This window comes from Desmodus rotundus, chromosome 11, assembly GCF_022682495.2.
Source record: "Desmodus rotundus isolate HL8 chromosome 11, HLdesRot8A.1, whole genome shotgun sequence".
In the NCBI taxonomy this organism is placed as follows: domain Eukaryota; kingdom Metazoa; phylum Chordata; class Mammalia; order Chiroptera; family Phyllostomidae; genus Desmodus; species Desmodus rotundus.
In genome coordinates this window covers 25,796,993-25,810,997 of record NC_071397.1, presented here as the reverse complement: position 1 = coordinate 25,810,997, position 14,005 = coordinate 25,796,993, and the positions used below count along the sequence as shown (strand labels likewise).

Genomic DNA, 14,005 nt, shown 5'->3' with positions numbered 1-14,005 from the left:
ATTTCTGAATTGTATAACCCACTATCTTAGGCCTCCTGAGGCATTAATTGATTTTTATCATCTTCCTCCTGGACACCCATTCTGATCTTCCCAAACTTGAGGAAATATTTAAACTTTTCTGAGAAGCTTGTCTGCAAAAGAAATCAAGAACCCCATCTCTTAAGGGCCGGAACCTTTAGTAATCATGTTCTTGTTGGATTGTTACTACTGAAATTTTATAGTTTTTAAGACTATCCCAAAATAGATCACTGCCGAGGCTGGCCAGCCTGAGGATTTTATGTCACTAAAGACACCTACCTCATTGAAAGTCACTGAGTCCCATGGTCTGGCACTTAGTTTTCACTCTGGTCCAACAACGAACCAGAATTATATTTTTACATGTTGAGAAAAAGTAAACGCTATGGCTTTCTTACAGAAACTTAAGGTTGTAACTACTTTTGTTTACCAAAGACTCACACACTCCTATTTCACCAGATTCCTGTAGCTTCATAAAATATGTGAATAATTTAACCCAAGTGTCATGAAAGCTTGAATAGCCACCTGGATTTTATGAGGGGATCTTTTTTTTTTTCATTGGGATTCTACTCAATCCCCAAATAAGCAGACTTTTGAGTCAACTGAAAAATCATTTGGACAAGTATTTCAAATGTTTTCTGATTACAAATCCAAAGAGACCCATTAGGTAAGGAAAATAATGGCATCTTTTACCAGAAAAAAAAAAAAAGATATTCCCAGGTAATTCAGATGGACTTTCCCAAAATTTAACAAATAGTTGGCCCCTGAATCTTTAGGCTTCCCCCTCCCGCATTCTCTGTCATGCATTTAATTATTATAATTTTAGGATGCTTGTTATTTATTTATAAAGAATCTAATGAAAAAGATATAATCCATAAATTGACAAGAGTATTGTTTTGTGGAATGCCAAAAATCAAGATTTCTGCAGACAACTATGAGCTAAAGTAGGAGAATTAACAGCCCTGATGTAAGACTATTAACAAACATTGTTGTCCAAGTCTTGGAAACTTGAACTACTTCTGATTCTTCTAGCTTATAGTTATTAATAAGAAAAGATTCACTAGTTAGTTGCTTCATATGAAATACCAGAATCTTAATTTCTCTTCTCCAGGAAAGATATCATTGTGAGTCTGAGTCAGGTAAGAAACATACAAAAAGATAAGGTTAAACATGAAAGTACTTTTATTAGAAAAACATAATAATTGGAGGAGAGTTCATAAGGCTGAGGATGCTGTCAAACCATGATCTAAGTTGACACTTTCAAGTTTTGAGGATGGTCAGGGACTTAGAAGGAAAGTTATTAAAAAATGGTGACAAGAAAATGTGGGGAAGAGTTATGTGAATAGATCCTCTGAAGAAGCAGAGATATTTCTATTTCCTATGTGTTTTCACCAAAGGGTGACCCTGCAAAGGATGATTATAATGATCAAGTAGATAGGATGACACCTTCTGTGGGTACCACTCAGCCTCTTTTCCCAGTGGCCCCAGTCATGGCCCCATAGGTGTATGCTACCACAAGATCTGCAGCACACGCTTCCACTAAGACTGACCTTGGTATAGCCGTGGGTGAATGTTTAATGTAGCAACAGCAACAGAGATCGAGACTGAATCCCTGATATGGCACCACCCCCTTAGGTGATCAGGCAGACCTCTGATGGCAGATTGATTACATCGAACCCCTTCCATCATGGAAATGACATTGTTTTGTTCTTACTGGAATAGACACTTTGAATATGCATTGACATACACCTATAGATATGTTGATATGCAAATCTAGGAGATAGAGCTAGATATAAATATGGATATAGATATGCCTCCTACTGGTTCTGTTTCTAAGGAGAATGCTGGATAACACCAATTTTAATAAAGAATGAAGATTAAATGAAAGCATCCTAGATCACTCCGAATCAAAACAAGATGCAGCAAGGCCATCTGGGAGTTCTCAAGTCACAGTTGGCCATCACAAGAATGCTGTGTCTCTCAGGAATGAACCTGCCTTAGTATTTCCGCCATGTTCAGTTATTGCATGAGAGGACCCTGTGGGAGCATGGCCTTAGTAAAATTGCAGTGAAATATTTTAGAACTCAGAGGCGGCTGCCTTTGTTCAATCAAGCGTCCTGCACTTGATCTGTGAGGTGCATTCTCACAGCTGACACACGTGGCATATACACATCAGCTGTTGTTAGAGTTGTTACTTCGATTTATTCAGTTAGTCCCCCATTATTTCCAATGATTTCGCTGGTTTGTGCAAGGACCTGGCAGGTGAATGTGTTTGTGGATTTGATATGAATAATCATCATAGTATTTTTCAATTCTTCTGATTTCTCATCTTGATATGTAGATGGACAAATACAAGAGTTTCTTCTTGGATCTTCCTTTCATGATGTTCATAATCCACAATTCATGGGCTCATATAAGTGTTCTGCCAGGTACTTGGTATGTCTTTCTCAGGTATATATTTTGTATTGGTAGAAATAACTACAGATGTGGTAGGCAGATAAATTGTACCTACCTGGATTCTTATATTCTGAAACTTAATCATGGGAAAGCAGAATTCCATGACAGCCTCCCCAATCTGCCAAACAGGCATAGACTAAGAAACAGCCGCAGCTGACCAGCTCAGAGTTACAGTGGCTCTCTAATGAGGCATTCTTTATTGCTTCAGTAAACTGAATATCTTAGCCAAGTCATCAGTTTTCAGATTCTTGGGTCAGTCCTTTGGTCTCAGTTGCATATTGGATTCATTCTACTATCCCTTCTTTCATAAAACTTCCAAAATAGGCCAGAAATTTCTGAAATCTCTACATAATTTCCTTTCAATTATTGTGATCCTTGATTATAAGGAGTTATCCCCTTAGGACCAGCCAAAGTAGCCTTGCTAAATAAAGGAGATGTTCCCATGTTAATGAAAATTCTCAAAGACCTATCTTTACATCCCACTTCATCATATTCAAGCTCCTGTCAATTTATATTAATGCGATCCTGAAACACTGGTTTATAGGCTTTTTTGGAGGAGATGTTGCATTTGCACTAGCCTATTAGGGCAAAAGCTAGTTACTTGACATGAGTTGTTAGTCTAGAGACAATCAGGGGTGGGGGTGAAGCAGATACTGAGGAGAATAAATATTATCCCATAAATATAGGGTTAATATATGATCTGCAAGCAAAGGGAGCTTTTTTCTTTTGGTCAGGGATGGAAAGCAATTAGTTTGAGGAGTAAGAATAGATTACAAAGACACGAATCCTGCTTTTAAGGTATTTTCAGTCTTATAGTTAGTTACATTACATAATTATGAAATGCTTTTGTTTCTAAACATATTCTCATTTATTATTTATTTTTATAACACCTGTGCTTTAGGTGGAGTTTGTAACTATTATATAGAAAAGGAAACACAAGGGAAATTAAATTGTTGATGTCAGAGCTAATCTTCATCCACTAGGCAAGGGGATGACAATTCCCTCATCTTCATAGTTACCCAAAAGTTTCCTTGTGGGTTTGGAAAATCAAATGCTGATATCATCAGAGAACTGGGTATATTATTGACAGAGATCATAGCTTAATAATGTTTGTATTATATTTAAAATCACCTTAAAAAGCCTTAGAAATCCTCAAGTTGAACTTAGCATTCAGTGTAGTAATTTATTTTATAACATTGTTGAGGAACATTTAGCTTCTTCTAGCAAACTTCCCATAATATAAAGCTTATTACCTATTAATATATACTATCCCTGATTTATCTAAATAATTGCCAGCTACCTGTCATATAATAATAGATGAGGCTTTTTTACAAAATCTAATATGACAGGTACTTACTTTGGTTTTGATGCATTATATCAAAAAATGGTATTTTTCCTTCTCTTAGTATATATATTTGAAGATTCCATTTACATTTGGTTGAAAACATAATTCCCAGGATGTAATAGCAATCAAACTAAGTATTGAAATGATTTTGAATGTGAATGTAAGATGCGAGATTTAACTTTGATTTTCATGTTGTTATTTTTTGAAACATTACACTTAAATGTTACACCAAAGTTTTTATAAATGGAAGATCTAAGAAAGATTAAAAAAAAAAAGAATTACTGGTAGAATATGAAAAGTTCAGTTCCTATCCAAAATTTCAGAATTCATTGGATTTTACAGCACACCTGCACAAAAGGTGTGAAAAATATGTGGGAATGACTGCAAGTAATATAAAATTAAGTGAAATACATATTCAATAGTCTTACAGAGAAGATTGGATTGTTTATGTGCAATATGCAGATTGGATAATAAAAATTAGCAGTTATTATATATTTTGGAAGGAGGAGAGGTATAAATTCTTAAAATATATATCCTAGCATGTGTTTTGATACATATATATGCATATATATTTCAAAACTTCAGAACATTCCCCACAAAATGCTTTTACTAATTTAATATTTAATTTATAGTTATAAAAACAGATGTTCTATTCCTATAGAGCAGTATAATTTCTCACAGAGGTCAGAATAGGTAGATTTTTATATTCTCTTTACCAGAAAATCACTATAAGCTTCAGATAAATAATTTAAGTATAGTAAAATCTAAAGCTGAGATTGTAGATTTATAGTTACCGTTTTATAGGTGATCCCTGAGTAACAATTTTGCAAGTGCTAAGAAAAGTATAAAATAATATTAGTATTAGATAAAATTATTCTAAATGTTATAATTCTGTACTCAAAAAGAAGACATGAAAGAAATTTAAAAGTGAATTTGTCCCAAATTCTATACAGTAAACTCAATTAATAACTAAAAAATTAGTTATATTATCATCCATTCACCTATTTTGTTGTTCATTAAATTTGAATATATTTATTTAACATCTGTTATATGTCAAGGACACTGCTAGACACTGGAAACATGGAAATATTTGGGTGAAAAAGAGAGATTAGAATCTCCGCCCTTATATAGCTTGAGGACTTTGGGGAACAGAGTGGTATTAAACAAAAAAAAATTTATAATCTTCTAATAACTATTGCGATAAGTAGCATGTCTTTGTGAGTTTGGACTACTATAATAAATATCACAAATTAAGTCATCTAAAAAAGCATTTAATTCTCCCAGGTCTAGAGGCTGGAAGTTCAAAATCAAGGTGCAGCAGATTCACGGTCTAGTGAGAGTCCTCTTCCTGGCTTGCAGATGGCTGTCCTCTTACAGTATCCTCATGTGACCGGGAGCAGGAGGCACTGGAGAGCATTATCTGGTCTCATCCTCTTCTTGTAGAGAAACTAATCCCATCGAGAAGGCTCTGCCCCCATAACTTCATGTAAACTTAACTATCTCCCGAAGGCCTCATTTCTAAATACCATCACAGTGGCACATATGACTTCAACATCCGAGTTTTGGGAGGCCACAGGCATTCATCTGATACCATACTCTGAAAGACTGGAGGAAGTGGATACTGTTAAGTTTAGCCAATTAAACTAATCACTTTTAACACTTATATAAATTGTCCACTTTCCTTAACATGGACATTTTTTCTCTGTTGTGGGGCAGTTTGTCTTTTAATTTTCTTATTTTTAAAAATTTGATCTTTATTGTATTTTTCCATTGCCATTTAGTTCCCTCATACTCCCTTCCCCCCAGCAATCACCACACTTTTGCCCATGTCCATGTGTCCTTTTTCCTTTTTGCTCAATCCCTCCACTCCTTAAACTCTCCCCCACTAGCTGTCATCCTGCTCTACACCTTCGAATCTGTTCCCGTTTTCTTTGTTAGTTTAGTAGTTCATTAGAGTCCACATATGAGTGAGATCATCATACAGTATTTGTCTTTCTCAGACTTACTGATTTCACACAGCATAATGTTCTCCAGGTCCATCCGTAGTGTTTTAAAGGGTAAAATTTTCTTCCTTTTTATGGCCAAGCAGTATTCCATTGTGTAAATGTCCCATAGTTGTTTTATCCACTCACGTACTGATGGACACTTGGGCTGCTGTCATATCTTGGTGATTGTAAATAACTCGGCAATGAACACAGAGATACTTCTTTTCCTTTGAATTATGTTTTGGGTTCCTTTGGCTATATTTGCAGAAGTGGTATCACTAGGTTGAAACACAGATCCATTTTTAAGTTTTTGAAATCTCCATACTGCTTTCCACAGTGGCTGCACCAGTCTGCATTCCCACCAACAATGCAACAGGGCCCTCCTTTCACCACATCCTTGCTAGCATGTGTTTTTTGTTGATTTATTGATGATAGCCAACAATCATATCTCACTGTGGTTTTAACTTGAATATCCCTGATGGCTAGTGGTGTTGAGAAGCTTTTCATCTGTCTACTGGCCATCTGTATATCCTCTTTGGAGAAGTGTCTATTCAGGTCATTTGTCCATTTTTTAATTGGGATTTTTATTGTTTGGTGTTGAATTTTGTTAAAACTTTGGTTGGTAGGCCAGCACTGAATCCACTGAGCCACAGCAGCCAGGGCTGAATTTTGTTAATACTTTGTAAATTTTGTGTATTAATCCCTTATCAGATGTATCAGTGAATATATTCTACATTTCTGTGGGTTGTCTTTTTATTTTGTTGATGATTTAATTTGCTGTGCAAAATTTTTTAGTTTGATATAATCCCATTTGTTTATTTTTACTTTTGTTTCCCTTGTCTGGGGAGATATATCTGATAAAACATAGCTATGAGCAACATCTGAGATTTTGCTGCCAATGTTTTCTTCTAGGATTTTTATGGTTTGGGGTCTAACATTTAAGTCTTTGATCCATTTTGAATTTTTTCTTGTGTGCAGTGTAAGAAGGTGGTCTAGTTCTATTTTTCTGTGTGTATCTGTCCAATTTTCCCAACATCATTTATTGAATCAACTATCTTTAGCCCATTGTATGTGCTTGCTTCCTGTTGAATATTAATTGACTATAAAGGTGTGGGTTTATTTCTGGGCTCTCTATTCTGTTCCAGTGATCCACCTATCTGTTTTTATGTCAGTACCATACTGTTTGATTGTTATGGACTTACAATATAGTTTGATATTAGCTCATGTGATACCTCCAATTTTTTCTTCTTTATCAAGATAATTAATGTTATGTGGGGCCTTTTGTGGTTCCATATAGATTTTTTAAGTATTTGTTCTATTTCTGTGAAATAAATCATTGGGAACTTGATATGACTTGCATTAAACCTATAGATTACTTTGGGTAGTATGGACATTTTAATGACATTTTAATATATAAGCTATGTGCTCTTAAATGACTTATTTGATGATGCTGACACCAGTTTTTTTCATCTTTAGATTGGAAAAATAATGCTTATCTGGGGAGACTAAAAGTAATTAATTTCCCTACTTTGCTTAGGACATGTGGTTTTCTAAATATATACAACAAATTATAAGAACAAATACATGCAGTAAACACACATTAAAAACTTGGTAATTTTAATTAATAATTTTCTCTGGTTTAAGTTAGACTTATTTATAGAGTAGTTGTAGTTAAATTTCTCTCTAATATATAAAAATGTCATTTACTGTTAGTAGGAAAATAAACAGGTGTGTGCTTTTCCTATAGTTCTTTTAAGTAATGTCATGCATAATATATTTTCATTGCAAAAAACAAAAGCAGCACAGTCTAATTACTGTTTGTCAATTCCATTTAATGACTGCCAGAATGCAATTGTAATCTGTGTAGAGAAGTTAAAATCATATCCTTAAGGAATTATAATGAAAGTTTTTCTAACTCACAAATAGAAACATTAGCTTTTAAGTATTTTAAGTACAATTAAAAACTGTTCTATAATTCAACCTGAAAAAAAAAAGAAGCAAGAGGCAAATGGGGAGTATCATGTTCATCATCCAATACTGTTTGCATCATATTTCTCAATGGAATGAAGAAGTCATTCATTAAATGAAATAATTGCTTTGAGTAATACCATGCTACAATTAAATAACAAATTTCTAAATAATGCAAACACACATGCACACACACACACACACCCCTACCTTTTTTTGGTACATCTAAAGAATGCCAAATGCCACAGTTCAAGTCTTAATCATTGAAAAATTTAGAACATCAGAGAAAAAGGTTTGTGAGAGGAAAAAAAATAAAGAAAGGAAAAGGTAATATACCAACAATTAAAGATAAGAATTATACTGGACTTTTCATCCAAGAAATGAAGGAAATGAAATAATACTTTTCCTGTAAGAAAATAACCTTCAATCCAGCACTCTGTACTGACAAAGCATTAATCAAAAGCATGAATCTGATGATATTTTCTGACATTTGAGCTTTTAAAATTTGTTTCCCATTTACCTTTGCTGAGAGACCTACTGGAAAATGTTCTCCAAAAAAATGAAGGATCACATTGAGAAACAACATGCATTCAGGAAATGTACCCAGGAAACAAGGATGCAACCGGAAAGTAAGGCAAATGGGACAGGCAACATGATATGATAGAAAGTCCCAAAAGGAAAGCTGGGCTCACATCTGGAAAGAAGTCCGCAGAGATCTAAGATGGAAGTCTACGGAGAGACAACAAACAAACAACCCCCCCCCCAAAAAAAAATCTCTTGCTGTATTTCACCATATTTCCAGGATTTTTGTATTAAGTTCAAGGGCTTTGAGAAAAAAATGGATAATTTGGACATCAAATTAATATCTGCTTTGTAAAAGATTGTTAAATTCTTGTTGACAGAATGAGAATTTAAGCCACAGACTGGGAGAAAATATTTGCACATAATATATCTAGCAAAAGATTTGCATCTAGAAATAGAAAGCACTCTCAGTTTCCAATAATAAGAAAACAAAGGGACCTATTAAGAGTAGGCAAAACTTTTGAAGAAAGACTTAACCAAAGTGCATACACAGGTAGCAGGAAAACATTGGAAAGATGCTCAAGATCATTGGTAATGAAATGACAGTGAGATGCATGTTTGACTAACTGAAATGAAAGAGACTGCTTATACCAACTTTTGAAGATAATTTGGAATAACTGAGACCTCAAAAAACTGCTGATAGAAATATAAAATGGTAAAACAACTTTGGAGAACATTTGGCAGTATTTTTTTTTAAAAAGGTAAACATGCACCAGCCATCTGAATCATCCATTTTACTCCTAAGAATCCAGATATGATCAATAAAATTGTATGTCCCCAAAGGCTTATAATTAAATGTTTATAGGAGCTTCATTTATATTAGATAATACCTGGAAACATCAATGATCATCATCAGGTAAATGGATAGACAATTTGTGGTATATCCATATAACATAGTACTACTTAGTAGAGCCACAGAAGTATACAAAATCACTTTCTTGCATAGCTGACAGTGAGAAATATATCTGAAAAAGGCAAGTAAAAATCAGTATAATCAACATACAAAGGACCTAGAAATTTTAATTTTCATCCTCATTGCAAGATAAAGCTGAGCAAAATAAAAATCTATGGCTTTTCTTAAACCCATCAAAAAATTGAGTTTTCAGGGCAAACTACCACCTAGGAATCTGGAGAGATGGATGAATGGAGAGAGTCACAGCACATATCTTGAAGCGAAAACACTGGAGGCATAAACTGATGGGAACTCTTAAATGGGAATTTCATTGAATTCTTGAAGGTGATGTTGGCTAAGAACTCTGGGAGCCACAGTCTTAGTTTGCCCCCACACATTCATGGGCTTTACTTTGAGAATATTCACCAGGTTCTTATAGTAAAAATCTGAGAAGGATCCAATTGGGACACAGGCAAAAGGATGAGAAGAGTCATCCTTTTGAAATAAATGCAGGCTTTCTTTATAACAAAATCTTCCTCACCAGTGGGAGTTTTACTTGAATCTTGTCTCAGAACAATGGATAAGGACATTCTTCATACTTAAGGTTGCTCTAGCCTTTCTTTCTCACCTAAGAGGGGGAAGTTATATGAGAAAGATCACTTGTAAAAGCCACAGCCTGGAGACCCAGACCCTTTAGAAAATTTAGATTTAACTTGAAGTGTAGAGAATGCTTGTCCACACTTACACCAAACCAACAGGACTTCAATATGAGAATAGTAGATTACAGCTAAAAAGGGTGAAAGATACAAACATTTTCTGGGGATGAGTACTTAGGAAAATCCAAAGTCAAGAAGGAAGTAAAACACAAAGACACTAAAGGAACTTGAAGCCATTGATACCCACAGGTACAGCAACTACTAGCCCATGTCCCAGGCAGATTAACATAGATTCTCACACTAAAGGTCCATTTACCTCAGTACATTATTTGTTGTGTTCACAAAAATCTGCTTTAAATGATAAGATTCAAGTTAAAAGTAAAGAGATTTGGAAAAACATATCATATTGCCACTAATTCAAAAAAATTCTGGAGTAGCTATATTTATAGAAAAAGCAGTCTTTAGAGCAAGGAATATTATCAGAGATAAAGAGTACTAGATAATAACAAAGGAGACAATTCTCCCAGAAGACATACTAATTCTTAATGAGTATCTACCTAAGGACAGTATGTGAAAAGATTTTAGGCAATAACTGATAAAACTGACAGGAAAAATAATAAACCCACTATTTTAGTTGGAGACATCAAATACCCCTGTCAATCATTGCTATGTAAAACAGGCAAAAACCTAATAAAGATACGGCTGACTGTTTCAGCACTATCAAGCAGCTTGATCTAATTGGCATTGACAGAATACCCCTTCCAACAACAAAATGCACATTTTTCTTTGTGTGAGTATACATGGAATATTCACCAAGACAGATCACATTTTAGGCCTTAAAGCACAGCTGAACAAATTTACGAAGCTGGAAATTATGCAAAGTAGGTTCTCAAATCACAATGGATCAAAACTAGACTGTGTATCAGAAAGATGCTTATAAATGTTCAAATATTTAGAAATTTAACAATTTCTATTAAATAGTATATCAATTAGAAAAGAAGTCTCAAGACAAATTTTTAAATATTTTAACCTAAATAGAAATTAAAATATAACTTACCAAACTTTGTGGGATGCAGAAGTATGTCTTTGTACATTAAAAATTGATACCTTTTGGGTCCAAATTATAGCTCTTTATTCCAATGTATCCATATGTGATGCTTATAATAATCTTGTTCTAATAAAATTCAATGCATTTTGTATTCAGCATATATAGATGCAAATTGACCTTATAGAAATTTTCTGGGTTTTTATTTATGGCTTCTTTTTTATTTATTTAAATCTCCTTGAGATGGAAATGTAAAACATCAAGTCACTTTCTCTTAGAGAATATAAACGCACAATAATTAGAGACACAGAGAATTCTGAGAAGCATGGGATTAGCCACGCAATAATGTGAGCTCACATCTGCAGCTAGTCCAAAATGTCACACAGACCTAATTCTTCAATACAAATGTAATTTTTTTTTTAGCATTTCCATGTGGAAATAAATTTGTGACTGTGTTTGTTTAAAGCCATTTACTGCTTAATTTTTGATTGTGTCATTTCAACTAGGCTGCTGGGAAAATAATGCCCTGTGCAATTTGATACTACTATAATTTTGTGACTTAACAGCCATGAAAGTATTTTAATATTGCCAAGTGATCCTTCTATTTTGTCTTAGCATTCTCTCACATTTTCTTCACTGTTTATTTCAAATCTTGTCTAATATTGTCCCTGGAAACTCACCATGTCTACCAATCACCTATTTCAGAGTGAAAACAGACCTCACAGGATAAATTCCTGAAGTTCCTGAGGTTCCAAAGTCACAACCATAATAATCTACAATGATCTTGCTTCTTCTCTCCTACTCTGCACTGTGTTCATTGCTGCTTATGTTCTCCCATACTCATGATCTCCCTTTGTATCCTTTGCTTGTTATTTAAAGAAGATTTTCACATTTTAGGACCAACTTCCAACAACTTCACACACATATTGAAATATAAAAATATATGATTAGTATGATCAGATTTAGAATTCCAGCCCAACTTCTCTTCTATGCTCATCTCTGTGTATGCCACTGATATCTGGATACTTCTATAAGAAAATCATTCAGAGGGACTTCAAATTCAATATATGCGCGTGTGATTCTGACATCCCATCTCCCTTATCATCTTGTTTCTCACCTGTCCCTCCTGGGTTTCTTTCTCCTTGGGTCAATAGCCTTCAGGATTAGTGTTATTGCCTTTGCCACATGTCTCAACTCTCCCAATTGTACCCACTAGTATGTACATCCCTCACTCTGCAAATAAATTGATGCCATTAAGATAAATATTGCTCTTGTTAATCTCCCACATCAAATCTTCAAGAAGTTCTCCATTGCCCTAACATAAAATGTAAGCTCCTTTATGGACAATGCTTGCCCCTCTTGATATACTATCTAAATCATAAGCTTATATTTTATGATAATTTATTTTCTCTCTGTATTTAAAAGCTCAACTTCTCTTCTTCAAAGACATCCAGTGTCACACTCATATCAAAATCTTTAGCTAGACCTCTTCTCCTGGCATTCCCCTCCTAGGCAATTTTCCCAGATGGTTCCTTTTCATTGTATGTGTTTTTAGAGTTCTCTAGACTGTTTTGTTTATAACAAATTGTTAATGCTCCTTTTCTAGTAATCTATCTCCTTCATTAAGTTTTAGTTCTTTACATTGATATCTAACTTCACTTGGTCATTGATGAATTCCTAGTACCTAGCATATTTCCATGCATATAGATTAGAATCAAATAGATTTAAGTATTCTTTACACTTTAGCAAGTTTATTAATTTAAAATCAGAATTTATGATTAATATATTTCAAATGAACATGATCATACAGAAATTTAGTTTTAAGGAAGTTATAATTTAACATTTTCTGTGTGCATATTAAGGTAATATATTACTTATGCAACTTCATATTTTTATAGATTTCTAACACCCACAACTAAATTTTCAAAGAGGTAATTTATAACTTAAATTTAATTTCTACATGATCTAAAATAGCCATTAAGTTATTGGACTTACCGTAAATATTTAATATTAATATCAAATTAATTATACATTATAGTGGTATAGAATGTTTTATTTTAACAATATTTAATTGGTAATCCAGGTATAATAGAAATGCTGGGATCAAATCTATGAATCTGACAAATGTAGATTTTAATTGCCTGGTAAAACTGGACAAAAATAAAAGGTACCATTTATTGAATAGTCTAATTCAATCTTCAGTACTACCTTGTTAATTCAATACTACTGTGCTAATGTCTTTAAATTAATATATTTAATACATTCTTACCTGTATAAGAGTAAAGCAAATTAAAGCTCATGTGGACTATGGGCATAGAATGAATAAATAACATAATTGAGGTCCAAAGAGGATATATTTCCATTATGTCATTTATCTTTCTTCTCTGAGTTTGAGTTTTGTTGTGAAGCCCATAGTTTATTTGTTAATCTCTAAGTATAGTGATTTAGAAAGAGAAAAACCTCAATGAGTAGTAGTTACTACTTTTTAATTGGGTCAACATATTAATCCCAGTTTGGTTTCTTGCCTTCTTTCTGGGAGTGCTGACATCTTCCAACAGACTTGATCTCCTGATCCCTCCTTTCACACCACTGCTGAGTGACGCAAGAGAGAGCATTTCTACCATACTACCTCTATGTATCATCCTTCCATTACACCACTTTACATCTTCTTTTCCCTTTTTTGCCTCCCATGCTTCCACCATTCCTTCAGAAGTTGGATGATAATTCATTCTAAGTTTAGCCATTTGTACAGCAGAATTTTATGTGTCTTTAATATATGTGAGAACTTCCACTTCCTGGATTACCATTAGAAGAACATGATTTGTCACTCACCGATACCTCAGGGCTTACATTTTTATGAAAATATTACATGAACATTATATTTAAACCATTTCATTCTTATTTTTTGTCTCTCAAAGATTTTTTCCCTAAAACTAATCAGAGAGTGATACTTATATCTGAAGGAAATCAAACCCACCCATAAAAATAATCTTTTAATTATTACTGTGTTTCAGTTGCATTCAAGTTTGTTATAAAAAGACTACAGTAAGTTGCTGATTT

The 14,005-nt window shown here is 33.8% G+C and overlaps 1 protein-coding gene across 1 annotated transcript in view; it reads left to right on the top strand.

Moving 5' to 3' along the window:
* EYS (eyes shut homolog) overlaps nucleotides 1-14,005 on the top strand; it is a 1,562,674-nt gene that overhangs the window by 149,834 nt on the left and 1,398,835 nt on the right.